Source organism: Lutzomyia longipalpis, chromosome 1, assembly GCF_024334085.1.
Source record: "Lutzomyia longipalpis isolate SR_M1_2022 chromosome 1, ASM2433408v1".
In the NCBI taxonomy this organism is placed as follows: Eukaryota; Metazoa; Arthropoda; class Insecta; order Diptera; family Psychodidae; genus Lutzomyia; species Lutzomyia longipalpis.
Window position 1 is genome coordinate 27,130,271 of NC_074707.1, and position 22,524 is coordinate 27,152,794.

The 22,524-nt window shown below is 35.9% G+C and overlaps 1 protein-coding gene and 1 long non-coding RNA gene across 3 annotated transcripts in view; one reads left to right on the forward strand and one right to left on the reverse strand.

Annotated features, from left to right (window-relative positions):
* Positions 1 to 22,524, forward strand: part of LOC129797484 (protocadherin-23) — a 953,251-nt gene that overhangs the window by 412,520 nt on the left and 518,207 nt on the right. The gene's annotated exons all lie outside the window — the stretch shown is intronic.
* On the reverse strand, positions 1,766 to 2,375 carry LOC129797811 (uncharacterized). Its single transcript, XR_008751359.1, has 2 exons — positions 2,092 to 2,375; positions 1,766 to 2,010 (listed from the first exon to the last, which is right to left on the reverse strand). It is a non-coding gene; the product is annotated as an uncharacterized LOC129797811 (long non-coding RNA).

Sequence of the window (22,524 nt, forward strand, 5' to 3'; positions counted from 1 at the left end):
AGGTAAACAGTCTAAGAGAGTGAGTATTTATTTACAGAAATATGTCACAAAATGACCTTTCATGTTCACCACATTATTTATGTACAGAGAAAACATATGTTCATTTTGGAGAAAAGAATTTGCCGAGATTACAGTTGTCAGCAAGGTGAGAATGATTTTTATTCAAAATTCATCCCGTCTCTCCAAATAATAACTAAACACAATGCTTTATAGATCCCATTCTTCTATTTTCGGTTACAAATTCATTTTTGTATTTGTTTGGTTTTTTTTCCTTCCATCGTCATACTTTGTCATAATTGTGAAACATTGTACATTGAAGGAGAGTACGTGAACTGAACACGTTTAGAAAAGGTGTTTTCTCTTATTGGGTCTTTGTCTCTCGACCCGAATATTACAGCTACGTTTTAATTCATTGGCTTCCAGGTGCACCAATTCTATAGAATGACCCACAGCACTTGTGTGAATAAATTTTCTGGATATGCGGAACACATCATTTTCGATAGGTAATATTTCTACTGGATGTCACTGTTAAAGCCCACCACGCAAGGAGGGTCTCATTATTATCGCGCTAAAGCGGTTTGTCACACATTCTGAGCAGCACAAAAGGAAACCCTAGTTTTTGGTTGAAGGTTTTTTTTTCGTGCCAAGAAGTTGCAAGGATACATTGTGGTAGTTTTGCAGGAGAGAAGGGATGGTCCATGCATTTTATAGAGAGTATTTTAAGGCTTGTCGAATCAATTAGGTAGGTCTCTTTTGTCCACCAATCTTCCACCGCAGAATTCCAACAATGAGTGTCGAAGAATTTCACATCTTTTGAGCTCACAGAACTAACGATTTCTCTCACTTTTTGTTAGCACGCATATCCACACAGACGATTTATTGTTGTCAACCTCCAAAGAAGAGGAGGTCAGACTAGATGTCTTACCAATTTTTGTTTCGTTTTAAAACATTAAGAAACTTTTTTAAAAAAATCGGTCAGTTATGTATGGTGTCCTAATTTTACTGAAAGAAAAAAAACATTGGAAAATCCTCCTCTTTGACTACTTTGACCTGCTAAAGACAAGTTATATTTTTAACATTGACCCCATATAAAATAAAACTATAGAACTGGCCGTTCTCTAATAAACTGCATTTCGGTGTCGCAACAACAAGTGAATGTGGAATTCTAAAGTTCTTAAAATTAAAGATGAGTGAAACTATATTTAAATTGAATATTGGAGCTAATTCTGGCAAAAATATTTTCTTTTCTTTTCTTACAATTCGTGAGTTATAAGGTTTTTTGGCATTCTCACAAAAAAAACTTATAAATTTGTAAGATCTAAAAAGTTTCACAGTTCAACTTTTAGACCACGTCGCGAGAAACATTTTTGCTATAATAGAAAAGAAAAGATTTTGGTATTCCGACCGATTTTTTTCTTATAACTTGTAAGAAAATCTTACAAAATCATATGATTTATAAGGTCCTGCCGAGGTGCTTTTTCAATCTTTTTGTGAATTTTGTGACCGCTAAAGCATGATTCATCGTCATGATAGGCAGCAATTAACTACTTTGACAGATATTTTACATGAATCTGAGTGTTTGGAATTGTTTTTTAACAAAAAATATTGTGAAATATGTGGAAAAACTCTGACCATTTTTTGTGAATTATGCCAACGAATGTCAATAATTTCCAGAGACTTGGCCTTGAGGAAGATGATTAGAATTATGCATTCACACAGGCTCTGCATTAAAAGATACTTCTGTAGTGTTGAAAAAAGGCAAAAATTAGAGTATGGGAAGACGTTTTATTTAAGAATATTCTGGATTACAATTAAATTCTTTATGGTCATTCTTTAGAGCTGGTCCCACCAATTTCTATTTTTTCACAAATGCTTCCAGCATCCCCGGATGGGATTCTGCTTATTAAATAAACATTTCATGCTGCCTGGGGGTTGTCCGGGTATCTCTTCCCGGAATCCGTGGATGTCACAGATGTCCAAATGTTCCAGATGATTCAATTTTTTTCCAGTCTAGATAAAAAAAAATTTAAGAAAAAACTCTTAATTCATCATGGAAAATGCAAAAATACTTTAAAAGGGTTAAATTTTTACCAAAAATCGAATAATCCATTGTGTTTTGTTGATAAATTCACTTAACTTTAACCTCATTTTCTTTATTTACATTAACTCTTTTCACTTCGTCTATCTTCGGTTTCACTTCGTTTGATAAAACTTAAATTTTAACAGCGACATCTGTTTTCGTGTTCTAATTTCGGAGGTTTGTGTATGTGTTACTATAAAAGAATGAAAAAGAAATTTTTGTGGGAATGCCAAATCTTACAAAATCCCTTGTAAGACGAAATAGATAGAAAAGAAAATATTTTTGCCAGAATAAGCTCCATTATATAAATATGATTTTGTATTTCATATAAACTCTCGGAAGCTAAACACAGATTGGTTTTGAATGTAACTCCTTAAAAGGTTAGATTTTAAACTATATATCATCTAAACACCTGAGCTGAACCACTTTGTGTTCATTTTTGTAGTCTTTGCCACAAAAGGCGAAAATCAGCTTGAGATTTTTGGTTGAAAATTAGCGGTGAATCCCATTTTTCATGATTACCAGTCGGCCTCCCACATTATTGATTGTCCAAGCGATTTGAATTGGATTTATTGGGAGGTGTTAAATGGCTCAATAAATTCCAAATCTCTGCTACTTAATCTGGCCGTTGTGTCTTTTTATACCCACAAACGAGCAAATGAATACATTTCCTTTAGTACCGAAATCATCGTCTTAAACGTGAAATTGACGACAGATTTTGGATGATTACATAAATTTACGCACCAGATGCCTCAAAAGCGATTTCTTGGGTGTGTTAATGATGAAGATGTAAATTATTATCTTGTACCTTATTAGTTTCTTGTGTATGTAGGTATCTACACTTTGTAGGCGATGGTCATCCCGTTGATCGTCTTCTCACACCAAAGTGTCCCAATATTTTAAATTAGACAATCAAATAATATTTTCCACAAGTGGTTTCTATAATGAAATTCCAATTACCGAAAGTGTCCCGCCGATTAATAATCCCATGTCGTTTTTTTCACATTCATTAGCGATAGAAATGCCGCGAAAGAAACGAGTTTTCGATACCAATGATCTTTTACAATCAAACCTAAAAAAACAGATACAAATGTGTCCGATCAACAGAACCGTATACCCAAAATTCTTTGGACACCAAGGCAAAAGAACTTTCACACGCGCTGTTCCTTCATCCGAACAAGAAATCAATATTCACCAAGATTGAACCGATGTTGAATTATGAATTTACTGTTCGGTTAAAAACTTCATTTTTTGTTAGAATATTTATTTTATAGAACATTATCATGATAATTTAAAAAAAAAGTCCAAGAGAATTTGAAAATAGATATTGCCAAGTTTTCAAAAATATTAGAATAGGATTACAAGGAATTTGCCTCTTTATTTGTTCATTCTTCTTAGAGACTTTATTATGTTTAACTTCTGGTACTGTAAGCTTTAAAATTTGTTTGCCTTGGGTTAAGGAAGAATTTATTGATATACATTTAATGAAGGCAACCACTTGGCATTTTTTGGTTATGGGTAAAAGAAAAAGGACAGAGAGAATTATGACCTTTGCATATCATTTCATGAGATCTTTCCCGCGAATGGACTCACAGACGGAGAAAAACATTGTTATTCTGTGACAACTTTATTATCATTAGCGGTGAATTCGATGGGGGTTGTTGTAGTGCACAAGACCATTTATATGGGGTCATGAAATGAGAATTTCTATTCCCTCGGGTACACCCTCTCTTTGCCTCGATCGCTATAAATCCTCAGCACTAGGAATTATATATACTGAGCGTAAAGAGAGAGAGCGCCCAGTGTACAAGTCTTGTATGGGCGACTAATATCGTCTTAATGGGTATTCTAGTAAACCCCTATATTTTTGTACAAACGAAAATCATGATAAATTCTCGCAACATTGAAGAATTAGGGGATATAATTACATGTTACACGATCACCACTTTTTTTCGTGCTCCTCCTTAGCCCATTGCCCATGGAATTTAAGCAGGAAACTTTGCAGGAGATATTTAATTGAATAATGACTTAATTCAAGCGGTCAGCGAGGACGGATTCGCTTGGCCTTTGTACTCACCCCAAGAGATTGACCATCATGTCGATCGATAAGGACTCTTCTGTATGTGGAGCAATGTGTTTTACTGTTTTGACGAATATTAAATTAATTCCAGTGTTGTTCACCACACAATTTTCTTCATATATTACTCGCATACATAACATATGTTGACCGTAGAATGAGCCCTTTGATGACTCAATTAACTTCATTCATTTTTTCGCGTGACAAGCTTTTCATTTTATGGGGTCGTTGATGGTGAAAATGGAGTGTTAGGAATGATGTAAAAATTGAGTCGTAAATTAATACGATGAGAATTAAGTGGACAGATAATTTCCACATGAATTTACGATATAAACGTGTGTCTCCAAATTAAGTTGCCTTTCTCCGCCACTGAGCCTTCCTTCCTAATGGGCAAGAGGGTTCGTCCATCTTTATAGTACGAAAAGGTAAAACACCTTCTACAGTTGACTCCCTACTCCATTGTCCTGGCAATGCAATTCCTTGAGAGACGACCCTCTTTCTCGTAGCACCCCCATATAGTATCACATCATTGTAAATACAATACAGACGTCCGTGGAATGGCCTGTGCAGGATGATGAACACAATTCCTGTTGAGTTGAACGAGGAAAGAATAAAAGTGGAGGAAACGGGAAGAATACATGAATGCAATAACACAGTAATTTATGCGGTTTTATGGGTGCATGCGGAGGTGGGTGCTCATAAAATGGGCCAAGCCGCTATATGTATGCCGAGGAATGGATTGAAGTGATGGTTTGAAGTAATAATGCCATCTTCAATTCTTTCACTCTTCAAACGAAAAATATATACAAGAACTTCCCATCCCTCGTTTACTCGACAATCTTCGAGTCGTAAATTTTCACCAGTCACCGTATTCGATTATGGAAATTAACTTCTCTCTATTCTACATCTCAAGGATGTAATCGATTGAATCTCTTTCGCTGTCTCTCAACACTGAAGTTGTAATAGAATTTATCGGAAGGAAGTATCTGTGCGAGAAAGGATGAGTAAATCTTTTACCTATTTACCTTCTCTTAAGCTAACTTTCTTTTACTCATCTTCAGATAGAAAAAAATACATTTTCTACTGTAAACTTTTTTCATGTTGTGGTTAAATTTTGATATCTTTACATTTCAGTGTTTTTGTTGGTATTTCACCCATTCCCACAAGAATGTATTTGTGTATAGCCATAAATAATATATTGCACATACGATTTTTTCCTCTTGATAAAGTAAAACATTTTGATATTTTTTTTTGTTAAACACTTTTTTTTTTCATAAGAAAACTGCACAGAGGATGGAAAATTCAAACATAAATTTTAATAGCGGTGAATGGTGCGGTTCACCGGGTTTACCGAGGTCTGAAATGGGATCACGAATCTCTGCATGATTTATAGCTATTAAGAAAATATTTTAGAATCAATGGGACCAAATATTGGCAAATATTTGAAGTCATTCAGAGCTTACAAATCGGCATTTCTCTATTTTACCTTTTGTCACATTTGGTGTTCCAGACTCCTGTGGGATGTCCTTTGTGCAATCCTGCCGCTTGGCAGTTCACAGGGTATCTTCCGACACTGAAAAGCCACCACGAAAACCCAACAATGCGAGCAGAATGAATACCAGGGAGGGTAGGTGCAAAGAAAAATTACTTTATACTTCATTGTTGAGAACTCTACTGAATTATTTCAACCTCTTGCTGATCCTTTTAGTTCCCATCAAAACCAGAGGCGGCATCTTGTTCCTTTTCTTGTAATTTTCACTGCAAAGGACACTCTTCTTCCACTATAGCAATCATTTAGTTTGTAATTTTTTGATCAAATTCTATTTTATTTTACTGTAGAAAACGTGGGGTAGGTCAATGCGGTGTTCCTCTGTGTGGCACTATTTTGAAGAATAATAAGTCTGTTAGCTCGAGCAAATCGTTAATGTTACTCTCACTTAATTCCTATTCACTTTTCTCTTGGGGCAACATTCCTCGAATGGCAATATTTTCATTTCATTTTCCACGACAATCCTGATTTGATTGTCTCTTGCACTGATTTCAAACCCCTTTAACACAGAGAAACTATTCTCTGGAAGAAGAGGTGCCGGAAGGGAATGCAATATTGTGGCTGATTCAGGAACTTGAGCTCGGGTTTTTGTGCACTTTGAGTACCCAGTTTCCATTGCACAAAGGATGTGAAGACAATTGAAATGGACTGCACAAAGGAAATGAAATTATAACAAAACGACTCGTTGACATTATTGCAACCCTGATAGCAACTGATATGAACTGTATATAAGATGAAATATATTATAGAGAAAATTGTCTTCTGCTCGTCTCTGAATTTGCAGCTCATGATTACGAAGATAGAATAGTCGTCTCGAATGTGTGGAATATATTTCAATTTCGACAACTAATAAGGGGTGAGAAGGTTTTTAAAATATTCCAAAGAACATTTTTTAAAGTTACTTATAATAAAAAAAATCTGAATCATTTTGTATTTGAATATTGTATATTAACCCATCCTCACTTTTTGTATGATATATCATACGCAAAATTGGTAATTTTTGATTAATTTTTATGACGCGAATTCGCAAAATTTTCCTTCCGGGTTAGTGTTTTCCACTTTTATATACCCTTAACTCTTTATATTAATTTTTCTGGGTGTCAAAAACATAAAATAATGTTATTTTTTTGACAAAAAACTGAGTGTATCCAAATGCAAAGTTGTCCGGAAACTAAAATGTGTGTATTTTAAGTGACAATTTCCTTTTTCTCTGTATTATTTTATGCAAAATCTCTTATTTATTAATAAAACTTTGTGAATTAAGCAAAATATCCATCTCCGGTCGCAAATTATTTAATATTTTACGCGATAAACATCTGCGTATGATATATCATACGTTGGTTGAATTGAGGTACTTTTTAGGTTAAAGTTCAAGTTTATTTCTGTGAGGGAAGATCTTAGAGTTTGGGAATGAAAATATAAATTGCAGTGAAAAGAAATGTCAGGAAGTGCTAAATCAGATACATCGTAAGTATTAAAAAGTATCTAACACCGGGAAATATAAAAATTATAGCGAAAATCTTGATTTTTGTAGGTCTGAGAACGAAGAAGGATAGTACATCCGGCTCTGTCCGGAGACTTGTCAGCATGCTCACAAGAAGTCCCCGTCCTAGAGCAAAACATGCAACATGAGATGGTTATTTTACTTCCTGGCTACGCAACTGTTAGCGATGAGGACAACTGTGGGAACCACGACAAGTTCAGTCTCTATATCCTTAGAACTAGAAATGTACAAGAACGCGGTGAGCTGATTCTGAAACCCAAGGATTGGAGTTCTATTGGATCAATTAATTAATTCTGGTCCAAAATGTAGCCAGAATACTTCATTTTAACATAAATTATGTAATTTATGCATTTAAATAAATTAAAATATTTGTTTCAACACTGAGAAAAAATTGAATTTTTTCAACCCCCTTTCGTTAAACGTATGATATATCATACGGTGTCTACCGACGCCCCCATGGGGGCTAAAAATTTTATTTTCAGGAATTATATTTCTTATAGGCTTATTAATCAAATTCTAGAAAATGAAGGTCCTAGGTACAGCAGATCTATGACCTCGTTAGCATGGGTTAATAATGTAGTTATAGTTATCTTTACTGCAGTCATAAACCCCTCGCAGGAAATTGATACGTCATGAGATGAAAGTGTCAGTTTTGCAATAACATTCAATAAGACCCACTTGCTAAAATTGCCAGTGACGATTGAGATGAAATATATATAATTTTTACTAGCAAATAAGCACATTCATGTAGCAATTGAGCGTAGCGTGAATTGAATTAAATTAAATTCATAATATTAACTGATGAAATGTTTTGCGCATCGTTAGACCGCAAAATCATTTTACCATAATAAAACCTTATTATGGTTTTTTATCGTGAAAATTTGATACTTTTTTTTGATAGAGAAATTCAGTAAAAGCATCAGTCAGCACTGTGAGTAAAAAAAAAATACAAAATTATAAGGGAACTGGTGAGGCTCTGTAATTCCCTAAATAATGATGATATCCTAATTTACGGAAATATGGAGAAAAGAAATTTCGATGATCTCTTGGGTACAGAAACGTTATAGAAACTCCAACTATATAGAAAGCCGCAAGTCAGAAATTGACCTAAGCAGAGCAAAAGAAAAAGATCTACAAAGATATTTTTTGTCGTCATCTGTTGCCATTCTTTGTGTCCCTCCGTCAATGAAATATGATTCAAGTTGGAGTATTTCTTCGGATTGTTTTTCTTCCCCAGACCCCTGGTGTTGTTCTTTTAATCTTACATCTTGGTCGAAGACACAAGTAGAAAAAAAACTCACAAATTTACTGGAACTGAAATTGCACGAAAAATCTTTAATTTTATTTTCAACCCCCGCAGTTGCGTGCTCTTTCGACATTCTAAGCATTTGTCGGGGAGATAAAGTACCAAAATGTGGAGGAGAAGCAACTTGTTCTCAATGCTTCTCACCAACATTACGTATTCTCTTTCCTGTGAAATTATTCAGGTAGGAGATTAGAGAAGAAAAGGGCTTCAAGCCACGGGCTCTGTTGGACATTGCACACAACAATGGGGGCTCAAAGACAAGAGAAGTTGCAGATCTATGTGAATAAACCAACACCCTTTATGTATTCTCTACAAGCTAAAATAATCACCCTACTGTCGAAAAAAAAATGCGAAAAGCCACTGTAAGTCAGTTGGTCGTTGGTTGGTACAAGTTAGCAAGGGGTTGTTAGGTTTGTACATGCAAGAAATAATACAAGATTCTTTCTCAGGTGTTAAATTTAAATCCTATCTCGCCTCATACTCGGCTCAAAATTGGTATGAGTACACGTCTATATTGCAGTTATGAAATATCTACTTTACGTGTGTTTTTATTATAATTACTAGGTCACCTAGAGATAAAAGAATTATATTAATAAAAAAATCACATTAAATAATTGAAATTACATTTGGTTTTTTTAGTTCAAAATTTTTATTTTGTAGGTATATTTTTCTATTTCTATTCTACCGTTTTCGTCGTATTTTCAAGTACCTCTCTTCTTTGGTGGAATATTGCATGGAATTCAACATTGTGGTGTGAGAAAGGTAAGACAGGGTAAGGGAAAAAAGGCCTCGGCAGGAGTGCATTGCCTGGTGAATTCGACGAGGATGCCAAGGACTCGTACTCAAGAGTTCGGCGGGAAGCCACAAGAGGAGCCGAAGGAGAATAAAATAATAAAAATATATCCCAGCTGAAATGAAGCTATATAGCATAGTCTGTGTTGTATTATATGAAATCGATCTAATATTTTTGAAGCACACCATAAATTCCTTTGTTACACGGTAAAACGCACATCCTCGCCACAAAAATTACATTACACGAGGGGTTCCTTGCCACGTCAAAGCGTCTTCTACCATCGAGTGGCGGCTATAAAGGAGGATTGTGAGGCATGGGTGTAAAAAAAAATTATAATAACACGAAGAAAAAAGAAAGATACATCGCAAGGGATGAGGGGATGATTTTTTGGGGGAAGATGGGCCAAGAAACCCTGGAAGAAAGAAGATTAGACCACATTAGGTCGCGGAAAGATTGTTATGCTTTCTTGTCTTCTTGCTCTTTGGAGAAAATCTTCATTTCACCTTTTGTGTTGCTCGTTCGCTCTCTACATCTTACAAAAAAACCATCAAGCAAAACATATTATATTGTAAATGCAATAATTCAGATATAATCACCTTATGTAAGACTTAATAATTTCTTGTCTTCCACAAAAACGCAGGGCGAAAGATACGTGGGGGTAAATTGTGTTATATAGACATGAGATTTTATTGATGTTTACCGACTTGAAAGTTCATTGTTATATTTTGGTATTCCTCAAGAGCAGCACGCACAAAAAATATCAAATAAAGACTTTTAAACTGTTACGCATAGAAACTTATGATCAATTTTGAGGTTGAGAGTAGTGACGCATAAAAGGATTAAAAAATATATACCTTAATTTCTTCCGCTAACATTTTTTTGTATATATATCTTGCCAACCATCTTTATACTTCCTTTTACAAATAGAAAGATAAGCAAAGTTGAATTCAACTTTCACCCTCGGGAAATTTCATGAATATTTTCAGTTTTTCACTATGTTGTTTACCAGTGTGAAAAAAGCTGAAAAAAGTTTATTATTATTTTATTCACCCCCTTTTTCTATGTTCATTGGCTTATTTTCTTAATTTTAGGATATACCGTTTATATACAAATATGCATAGTAGAAAATTAGTAGGTATTGCCACTTCACCACTCAAAAAAGCTTTGTGTACCTAAAAATAAATTCTAAAAGATTCTTACTACTCACAGATTAACTTAACGCTTTCAGGTTCACTAACAAAGAGTAAAGATATTATTTCTGAACAATGGAACAGTGTTTTCCTTTCAGATTGGACACAGTTGTGCGTCTCGCTCACATGACAACCCCCTTAAATTCTTTTACCCCTGAACATTTTTTTCCCTTAATCGAATGTCGTGCATAATATAAATCACTAAAAAAGGAGAATGTGGTAAAAAAAACTGATATCTCGACCAACCAGATGGTTTCATTATAATTTTGTAGTAAAACGATAAATGTTCATGTAATAAATTTAACTCTTGTTTGGCCGTGTTCCCATCCAATCAATTTTATTTGATGATTTGGGGTTGATTAAATTCTTTTATGTGTGAACAAGTTGAGAAATCGAATGACATGAGTACTCCTTTTGTTATCCCGGCTGCATAGTTCGACTAATTCACTTTTTTTTTACAAAGCATGGAAAAGAGAAGAGTAAATTTTCCATGAGTGTGCAACACAGTGATGAGGGCCGAACGTCTGGAAAAAATGTGAAGGACAAAGTATTTGTAATTTTCGGGATGAAGCCTGGTGGTAGGATAGAGCGTATACATGAATTTGAAGGGGATGTTTTCAACTTATACAGATCAATCATGTGAGGAGTATGTATGAATAAATTTTTGATTTGGCCGTGTCTCCCCTGGGTTTTTTTTCGTTGGTGCGTATGTTATAAATGTTGTTGGCTAGCACAGATAAAGGAGGCAACCAGCAGAATCTAAGCAGAACACCAGGCAATTTGTCATCGGAGTCACTTCACCTCTTCAGTAACAAAAACGAGCACTTTTCGATGGAGAGTCACTGTCGCACCGCATCCCATCCTGTCTCGCAGTCCATCTCCAAGCAAGACGCACAACGCTGTGGAATTTTTATGAAAGATGAGACCATTTATGCTAATGTCAAGTCAAACAACATACATTATTATCATCCAGTGATCGAAGTTGGGCACCCATAGAAGAAAGGAACTCATGTGACAGAGTCACACACAGAAAAATTGTTCGTATTAGTCGAATGCGAGTGAGATATTCGCACATAACCTCAGTTTGACTCGCACTCTCCAATGTAAATAATATAGGAAATACTCGTCATTAACGAATGCGAGTGGCACACTCGCAAAAATTGTCATTTTCACTGCCACTTTTGATCAAAATTTCTCTGTGTGCACCGACACCATGCTCACTCCTGAAGAAAATGACGTGATGAATATAAATTTAGACAGACATCATCTGTTTGTCTTGCATTTCATGATATTTTCCACGCAACCATTTCACCTACTCCATGACTTTTCTCCCCAGAAACTCCCCAAGAAAAAATATACGAGAAACCAAAACTATTCATGTGTGTAAAAAGACATGGTGAGAAAAATTGTGATTTCTTACAAGAATCCGAGTGACACATATCATTGCTGTGAAAATGTCGAAGTTGTTGGTTTGTTTTGAGCAATTCATATTGACATGGCAAGGTTTCATTTCCATAAAGATGTGCGTAAAAATGTAACCATTTTTTGTGAAAATCTATTAGGTTCATACATAGTTCTTTTGAATAATTCAGTTGTATCTTATTATTTAGATCATCAATAGTACAATTTTGAAAATTATTCACCTTTATAACGCTAAAAATATTTTTTAAATATAATTGAGCGTCTTATAGATCTCAAGGCTATTAAAGCTATGACAGACAGACCTAAGAATTTGTCTCAAAATTAAAAAAAAAATTCGACATATCACCTTACTTTCCAATCGGTATCTTTTGGTGAAAAAAGTATCATTTCAGTCAATGCAGTCGATAGTTTATTTTATTGATTTTTATTTTTGGCTTCTTGGCATTTAGTTAATTTTTGTCTTTTCAGCTGAAAATGTGATCCCACAAATCTTCCACCAAACACCACAGATATTCCATTCCCAAGGTGTCCGATTACTCTTTTTCTTTTCTCTCATACTGAAAAAACATGAAGACACATTCACCGATAAGGTCTCATTAAGAACAGCTTCCCTGGGGAATTCGGAGAATTTCTAGTTATTTTTTCTTGACTATCACAGCTCTTTTTCTTACCATGTTAATGGTCTTCTAGCGAAGAGGAACAAATAGAATTAATGTGCTAAAGTCAATAAATTAAAATTTTAATAGCTTCATTAGCACTATTGGTGCTTCTCTGTTGTGTGTCCCTTCTCGTGTTCCAGAAGTGGTGGCATGTTTTCATCTAGACTAGATACTTATCGAAGTGGTTGCAATGTAACATGTGAATGAGGAAATGTGCTAAAGAAAGGTCATGTTCCAGATCCTTGGAGAGACATGTGCTACATTTTTTCATCATAAATGGCACAATCGTTCGAAGAAAAATGTATCTGTATTCGAAAATGTTGTGTTGTCAGAAAATTTTGATGAGGGAATTGTAACCTCGTCAATTCCTGTTTTTCTAACACCAATTTCCTGTCTCTGCCACATTTTTGCCCTAAAAAAAATTTCCCCTTGGACTCCTGCTCCGTGCACTCCTGTACTGTGTGGGGATGTAGTCTACAAATGTGTATTTTATTGAATGTGAAATGTGAAGATCTTGTGGGTTTTCTCTCTATCTGGGTAACAATATTAGATTACCAGTGAAGTGTGTAACAACACTTGATGGACGTGTCAATAATCAAGTCTACAAATAAATGTTAAACACAAATTGATTTTATTTAGTTGCGCAAAAAGGATTTCATTTATATACAGTCTCCAACATACACTATATGGGCTAGTCAACTCAATTTAGTGCCATGACAAGAGAGAAAATATAGGAAATTGAGAGTTTATTTAACAATGTCCTTCGGGCCCATCATTCCTGCAATTCTAATAGAACCAGAGGTATGTCGCCACATTACTCTATTTAAAAACAATAAAAACTCTTTTTTTTTCGTTGCTTTGTAATGCAAACTATGAAACAAATAAAAATGCACATCAAGATGGCTTTACGTTGCAGATTTATAAAATCTAATGACTTTTTCTAATTGAAAATTGATTTAAAAATAGAAGAAGTGATTTTGATTTAAAAAAAAACATAAAAGTAGAAGTTGAAATGTCAATAGATTTGTCAATAGAACAATTCTTAGCCTTCTGTAGCCTATGTGGGTGGAATACGTCATGGCGAAATTGTCCCTTTGTGCTTCCCACACACCAAGAAATTTCTTGCGGTCGATAGGGGGTGGTTGCTGGACGACTCATGTTACACCCCATCGGAATCCAACATCTTGGGGACACGTAGGTGTCACATATAAGCGATCATAATTCAAAAGGACGTACAATAATACACGTTTAAGTTTGAAATAGGACTTTTGTCTGCGGCGAACGTGGAGGTTTAGCGAAGCTCACAAAACTTTTCTTATATCAACTTAATAACTTTCTCATACACGTTTATGGCCTCATGTGAGAATCCACCTTCCCCCAATCACCTTGTTGTATAGTCGTCACGCCCTCGCAACATGAGAAATACCCTGAACGCTGAAAGTACTATAGAGGGTGAGGTGAATTTGTAATTCACATATAAATAGGAAACAATGAAAAATTCTCTGAGGGAAATCAACAAAATAATGGCGATTTTTTTCCTTATATAACACCCACCCACATCCCACATTTTGCACATTTTCCTCGGTTGCTGTGGCTGATATGTTGAATTTTTTCAGAGCTCCTCCTGTATTTATCGCTCCAGAGGGACACATAAAAAAGACTACCTATGAAGTGGCGAAAGTAAAATTCTGCGCTAAGATGGGAATGCTCAGAAGAACGATTAGCTAGTCCATTTGAGAAGGCTCTTATGTGTCATAACTCACGTCAAGAAATGAGCAACATTCAGCCTGCCTCACTGCTAGGTGCCAACTTAGCAAATAAAGAAGTGTAAGTTACAGCACAGTATGGAAGATGTGAAAATGGAAAACTTTTCTGAAAGTAAATGACAAGGCATCACGAATATGATACATACTGAGAGAGAAAAAGGTATACATAGACGTGGATATAATGTGTAATCCATTCTAGCCAGGTTGCATTGATTAATGTGGAGTGACACATTGACATGGTAAATTTTTAATTCAACTTCCTTTTTTTTTCGAAAAAGCTCGCTTCCCACTTTACTCAAATTTGCATTATATTGCCCTATATTGCGTGCCAAATGACGAAGTGGTGAGATTTCAATTTCATTTCGGTTGCTCGTCAACGGGGTGCCCTCTTAAACGGTCACCCACCCTATCCACCCTACCGATGAACTAAAATATCAATGCCACATTCCCCGAACCATACACCAAAACTAATCAAATCAGAGTCCTTTTTGAAAGGCATGGTGTCGAATTCACCGAATCGAATTTATCCCTTTCACAAGTGGCACGGCATTATTCATGAAAGACCATGAGTCACATCAATCCAACACAATATTCCCGTAGAAAGTGTGAAGGCGATGACATTACGAAACCCCTGGAATGCTTGAATGTTTAAAAAGGAAAAAAAAAGAATACATATAATAGAGGCAACAAATGCAGGATGGTCACCAATAATATGGCATATGGTTCATTTACAACATTATACATTTTTTTCTATTCAAAAAATTCGTAACAAAATGAGATGGTATTAATAGTTTTCTTTATATTATAGGTTCTTTGAAGGCACTTCAGAAAATTTAGTTGTATTAGTGTGGTGGGTTGTGCAGCAGAGTTGTTTGAAAAAAGAAAAAAAAATCTATTATAATTTTTCTTGAATCGTATAACTGAAAATCGTGAACATTCATATACATATAGATGCCATCAAATGGATTAAATTAAATTTTTTTTGCCAAAAAAAAAGACTTGGCATCTAGTTTCCAATCAATCATTTCTGAAAGACAATACGTCAGATCTCTTCTGATGTGTTCAGACTTTAAGGAATTCTTATCCTTCCCATTTGTCAACGCATTGACATACCAAGGACTACTCACGGTTGTGGGCGACCAATGGTGAAGTATAATGATTTTATCTTCCATCTAAGATAGTCCCAGCTCTGAGGCTCCCGAAAAAATGCTCTTGCACGGAGCACCTCGAAATGCTCCGGGAAAACATGTTGGTTGACATTTGTCATAATGATAGCCCATGAAAAGGAGCTGCTAAATATGGCGTTAATAGGCACTTATCCGGGTGTGTTGTTTCTTATACCCCCTATGAATGGTGTCGTCCTTTCTGGTAAATTAGCAATTGGGTTGAAAGACCTTTTTTTCTTAGTCCCTCTCTTGTGTATCTCATTATTTTTCTTAATTTCACTTCATCAGCGACTACACCTTCTTCACATTAGATTCACGCACAGCTCTTGGGTCTGTGTTTCCAAGAGTGGCTTCCGGGTGAAAAGTATTGAGGGGATTTTTTTTTATCCATGGTCATACCCTCGATTTTCCTCCAAAAATATGCGTTTACCGCAGGGTGAGAAAAAAGCAATTTGGGTGAATGTGGTGCCATTCACAAAACTCGGAGATGGATTAATTAAAGTGCGATGACAACATTTGGAAAGCTTTCACGTACCTATATTCATCCACAGTTGAAGTCCCCACCGCATCACCCTCCCACCCTATAGAGCTGTGCAGTAAAAAGTTTCGTGTGCGCAGTTGTGATTTGAGGAATGTGGCTTTGCTTGTAATTATATAATAAAATCTCATCACATTCTCCACCCTCACTGAGGAAAGTTGACTCGAGGTGCAAGAGATGAGAGGCGCTCGAGGACAGATTCAGGAAAACCATCTGGTTTTGCCATACCACTGCTACCACCCACATCCCCTGCACTTCTTGTCGTGTGCATTTCTTTGCCTCCAGCAAACTTCTGATATGTGTATATGTTTATGTTCTCACCGATGAACATTGTGTCTTGAATGCCAGCAGAATGTCTCAAAATACACATTATACATATACATAGCAGCATGTATAGAGTAGTCCCCAATCTCGTCTCTGTCGGAAAAAGTTTTCCTTGCCGAAGTTTGCATTTCAGATTTGATCTCCAAACGGTACGGGGATAGTTTAGAGGACACACAAACTCCATGGCTTTTCACTTTGAGAACTTTCAAAACTCAGCCCACCATCACGTACACCAGGCACCCCCTACTGACGAAGTCGAGAGCGAAATCCCCACGAATACACCGCTAAGGTGTTGAGTTGCATATTCATCCAGAATTGAAGACCATTATCGAGTCACTCTGAGAATTCCCATCAGCATCGTCATGCTAAACTTTGCACAAAGAAAGTTTATACAACTATTGATATAGTCCAATTTACTATCAAATACCTACATTACATTCAGAAAATCATAAAAACAGTCGCGTTTTACAAAAAAGCGAAAATCGTTCTAGGAAAATAATTGCCTATAATTTTAGTTTTTCTTGTCAACTCAAAGTTATTTTACATAAAAAATTATGCTTTTTTATACAACTTTGCTAAAAAAAAAACTTTAAAGCTGTGTGGTTGTAATATTTCAGAGTGTATACTGTAGGAAAATATATGGTGTCAATTATTGACAATTTTGTGGTGATAATTTTCCATTGGATGAGTTTGGTGCAATAAATCAGTGGTGGTAGATTCCTCTTTCATTATAATTAACACCCATGTTAACCAAAAAGTTTTGTTACCGAGGGAGTTTCTGATGCGAAAAATCCGAAGAAGGATTTGGGCGCCAAATGGTTTACCCGAATTGCTCAAAGACCAATTTATCATCGGAAATATTTAATTTTTTCAGTATGTTCATTCCAACACGCATCTCAATGGGAATTTCTCAAAGCTGTCGTCGCCTCATGGACCTGCCCCATTCTCGTTCATGCCATTCTATATAACATAAAAACCATTCGGGAATTTGATGTGTTAATCAAAATAAATTACAAAATTGCCGACAGCTGGATTCCTGTGACATCGGCATACAGTAATTTTCAGCATCTCTCAGCACACCAAGTAACAATAAAATGTATACAAAGAAGCAACCCAGAGAGTGATATATCTCCCTTGGTCCAGCCTCCTTTTCCTGCGCGTTGTGTCGTCAATGCTGGGTGTTTCTCCTTGCGTCTTGTAGTCGATCCAGAAGAAATATCATCTTCCAACCCAGTGTGTTATGTGTTTTGAAAGAAAAGGAATCTGCAGCCGCATGTGTCCGGAATCCGTGTTCATCATGTTCAAAACCGAAAAATATAGGAGGATCCATAGCCACAATTTTTTTCTTTCTTCACCGCACTCTCAAACCAATGCTTGCGCCTCCAGCCCAGTGGCTAGTCTTTTGAAGTCTCACTTCTAAGAATCTACCCTATTTTTGTGAAACTTGTATACATATTGTGTATATTTTCAAGTTTAAATTGCTTTGATTTTTCCTATCTCAGTTATATCTCAGCCATTTGTCTGTTTTAATATGAGATGATAAAAAAGAAACTAGATCTTTTGAGATGAAAATACCGCAGTCAATAATTTCTATCAAGAAAACCGCTGCGTCTTTTATGTAATAGATATGAGGTGATGCTGTATTGAGTATCCTTCACCTAATCAAGATATATCGGTGACAACTGCTTTTGTTTAGCACTTCTGCCAGAGATTGAGCAAATTTCTGATGAGGCATACAAAAAAGCCGAAGGAACAAGCCAACTACAAAACTGTCATTCTCAGATGCTTCTGCCGGGGAGACAATTCTTAATTAATTATCCAATCAACAGAAGTAATTATCTTTTGATTAATCATTGGAAATCACTATATATTTATATAGTTACATAAACCCTTCGATATATACGCAAAAGCTTCAGTCATGATTTATGCTTGAATTAAAGCTGCAATTTTTTTTTAACAGATGTGTGCCTTGTTTTTTGTTAAATATTTTTTTCTTAGGATTGCCTTCCTTGTATAGTACATATAGGTCTCTGTTTAATACCTTTGAATAAAGGAAGTCATTAGTCAATTTTATACCATCCTAATAGATACCCTTGTTGTTCTATTGCAACGCTTCTTGGGTCAAATTGGTCAGATTACGAAAAAAAAGGAAATAAAGCAATCATACCAGACACCTGCCATGTATTTTATCCCAACAAAGAAAAAACATAAGGAAGAATCAAACGTCTTAATTTGCTCCAGTTGCATCTTTTTTTTCTTTCTACCGCAAGGTTACCTTGTAGCGGATGTGGACCAAAGAGCGATAAGAAATAGCATAAATATGTATATTTCCCCACAAAGTGTGCAGTGCACATCCAGTCAGGGCTAGAGAATATATTTATTGTGGGTTAATTGATTCAATTTTCATGCGCCATTTGCTCCAATCCTCGCACTCCAAGGAGCACAATTATTGGGGGTGCTATGGGACTAAAATGGCCCGAATGGATCAGCAGGAGAAATCCGTGGTGCAATTTCAACACAATGCCTTCATGATTAATTGCCACAATTTGATTGCAATTGGTCCGCTAGCCGTTCTCTGACTTTAGGAAATTTAATGGGAATTTCATACGAATGTACCATCATGTCGTTGAATTTGCAAAATGTGTGATCGAAATGAAATAGATACCATTGCAATGCAAAAGAAAACTCATTTATTTACAAAACACATCTCTGAGGCGTTTTCATTGATACTGCAAGAAAACTTGCTTTTACCCTCGTTCAGTATGTATGGGTAATGCTTTTAATATCGACGAATTGTTAGCTACAACAGACCTGTACTAAAAATATTGTATCGTTAATTCCCTTAATCTCAATTGTGTCTCTATTGAGATGCATCTCTTTTACTCTTTTACTATGCATTCAGTTTAATTTTTCGAATTGTGACAAAGTTTTCCCACTCATCTTACTTGCCTGATGAGAATGGAAAAAAGCCTTCGAAACGTCGCATGTGACATTGTTTTGAGAAATTGCTTAAGGTCGTGAACTGCCTTTTTACTACATAAATATGTATATTGAAGTTTTATTCTTTGCTGTTATAAAACTTAATAGAATTTACAAGAGTGTTTATCGATTTACGGTATCTACACAGGATCTCAAGAAAATTCTCTGGGATTTCCCTCAATATTCTCACGTATTTCTTAAATGATTACATACCTTTATTGGATACACTATTTTTTGCACAGTTCTATCACATCACATATACGTTTATTCTTTTACACTCCTCATACTATTGCCTTTAAAGTCCCATTTCAGTTTCCCATCGAAATGAAAAACGTTCGACATGTGTTTGGAAAACAAATTTAGTGTAATTTCGATTTTTTTTCTTTTTCCTCGGGATGCCAGAGAGGGTGGGCCTGGTGGGAAGGGCCATACCGAGTGTTTTAGGAAACATGAATGGGATGTAGCTGTCGCTGGGAGAGTCGTGTCTAGCGTATGGGTGTTTATATTAAAAATCAAATGATTTATTGTAATGATGTGTTTCCCCGGAAAATTTTTATGGAGCCCCGCCAGACAGTCTGATCGCAATTTTATGTAACAGTATATCCCTTGACAGTCCACGGGAGGTGTTCCAGAGAGGGTTCTATACTATGGGAAATATTATCAAGTAGATAATTTTATTGAGTGGGTGGGTAGCAACGCTAAGCCATCCAATTCCCACATTCATGACCAGAAAAAAAGTTATTTCCATTATTTAATCATTTTTTTCCCAAAAAAGTTGGCGATTTTATCGGTCCTGCCTGGATCCAAAATAAATAAATTCACTTTGTTTATTACATAATGGATTTTGGTTTCAAATTTTTACACTCCGCTGCAATTTATATGCCACGCACTATGGGTACGAGAGGGATTTTTTTTAAAGCAAGGGACACCAATAAAATATCCTCAATTCCTCTATTATACACATTTTTTATATAGGTAGCATATCCCATACAAATGTGTATATAATAACGATAGAAAAAAAATTGTTTCAATTATATGCGAGGAGCTCATGTTGAAAGATTTTCATATGAATTTTCTCAGTAGATGTACAATATTCAAATTTTTTCAATTTCGATTTAAATATTTTAAATCGTATATGTGCCTACAAGCCTAAAAAAATGAAATGGTGTTCTAAAGTTTTATTTTCTCATTTCTAGGACAAACCATTATTGTAATAATTTCATTTTCACATTCTCTACAAATTACTGCACTGCGTACATTTGGCAATTTCGCTGAAATACCATTAAACCAACAATGAGGGTTAAAATTTCAGAAGCATCCCATTATTCTCGTGTGCATCATTAAGGGATTCCTGTATAGCATTTGAAAGGAAAACTTCCTATTCAGAGTCCTCCCTATATATTGTTTTGACCTGCATCAACTTCGCCGGCGGAAGAGTTTAATCTCAAATTCTAAATCTCCCTCGTGAAAGAACAATTTTTTTCTTCGAAACTAATTAACATTCACACCTCGTTATCCACGAGGCGAAGTAAATCTTGTTGTATGCGCATCCTATTGAGAAGATCCCCTTGTGACAATATTAAAACCCTCTCTGCACACCTTTTTGATTGTCCTCCAAGAAGAATTTATCTTCGGCGTCGTTTATTTTCACATTATTTTATCCAACCAACACATCCCAGTCGTTTATTGTGAGCTTCCTTTACATTTTTTTTTTGTAATTCGAAATAGCATAGAGGTATGAGGATCCAAGGATAGATGAGAAACGCATTCAAAGGAACGTTAGCTTTTTTTTTAGCTTACCCATAGAAGTGAGAAATTCAGAGTGCTCGTAAGAGGTATTTCTTTGATATGCAGATTCAGGAACTCGAGTGCCCCTATTGGGGACGATTCACACTGAGAGCATGTTGCCCTTTGATGTAATTGAATATTTCTTTGCTAATTAATAAATGCAATATCAAATGGCAGTCTCGGTAGGTATGCATGACTATGCGGTAACTCAATTAATCAGTAATGCAGCACCATATTGCAGGAAAAGACATACTCCGAATTCTCGGTAATCCTGTAGGGTGGTCATTGAGGCTTTCAGGATTGCGCGAATATACGGACAACCGACCACGTCATTCAAGTCAAATCTATGCCAATCGCTACATGTAGAACCAGTCGTAAATTAATTGGCTCTGTGGTTGTCTTCTGGTGGTGGTCGCAGTGGTCCATGGACGTCATTTTGAGGTGACCGCCTTGTAACCCCTGCTGCTGCATTGCTTAGGTGAGGTACTCCGACGCTTCATTGGGATGTTTTGTGGCTACTGCTGTGATTGAGAAAAGCCTCATCCACCGACATACAGAGAATGACAAAAAGGCAGGCACACTTTTTTTTATGAAAGGGCTGTTTTTTTAATGTTATAAAGTCTCCTTATATATTGTAATCAAACTTCTAGGGAAACAACATTGGGAGCAATGTGTAATTTTTTGAATGTTTGTGGAGTATTTTTTTTATTCTATACACTGTTGTATACTTAACCTATGTACGTATCAAAAAATATGTGTTATACTGTGAATGAATTTCACCTTTCATTTTTCACGTGAAAAATCAGTGGTTTCCCCCTCTTTTCAAAATCATTTCAAGAGTGCTGCCGCATACACAATTGGGACAAAACGCGTGACAAATTGCTGTGGTTCGCCATTCCACCCCGTGGTTTCGTTGGAAAATTGCAAAAAGTGGTTGTTGGGCTGCCTTAAAATTTCACTTTATGAGGAAGTGTTGTGTGCATTAGTCAAAGCCGGTGGGCTCATGGTAGAAGGGGGATGATATTACATTGGAATAAATTTTCGGCATTATGAAATGGGATATTGTACGTGAAATTCATGAGAATAGAGATAACGAACCACCCGCATTCGTCATTTTCCGTTGAACGTACACCCCGTTATTAATGTATCGCTATAGCGATGCTATTGTAATTCAGCGATATCTAAATCAATTCGCAATTGCGTGTACACAGTGTAATCAGAGAGAATAATAATATTAAAATTAATTGTGTTTCCACCATAGACCCATTCATCACTCTGGGGGCCCTTTTGAAATCACTGTGCTTCCGATGCTTGCCTTCAAAATACTCCCATGAGACGAGCTTTGCAGAGAAAATGCGCTATCTAAATTGAATCAGGACGAAC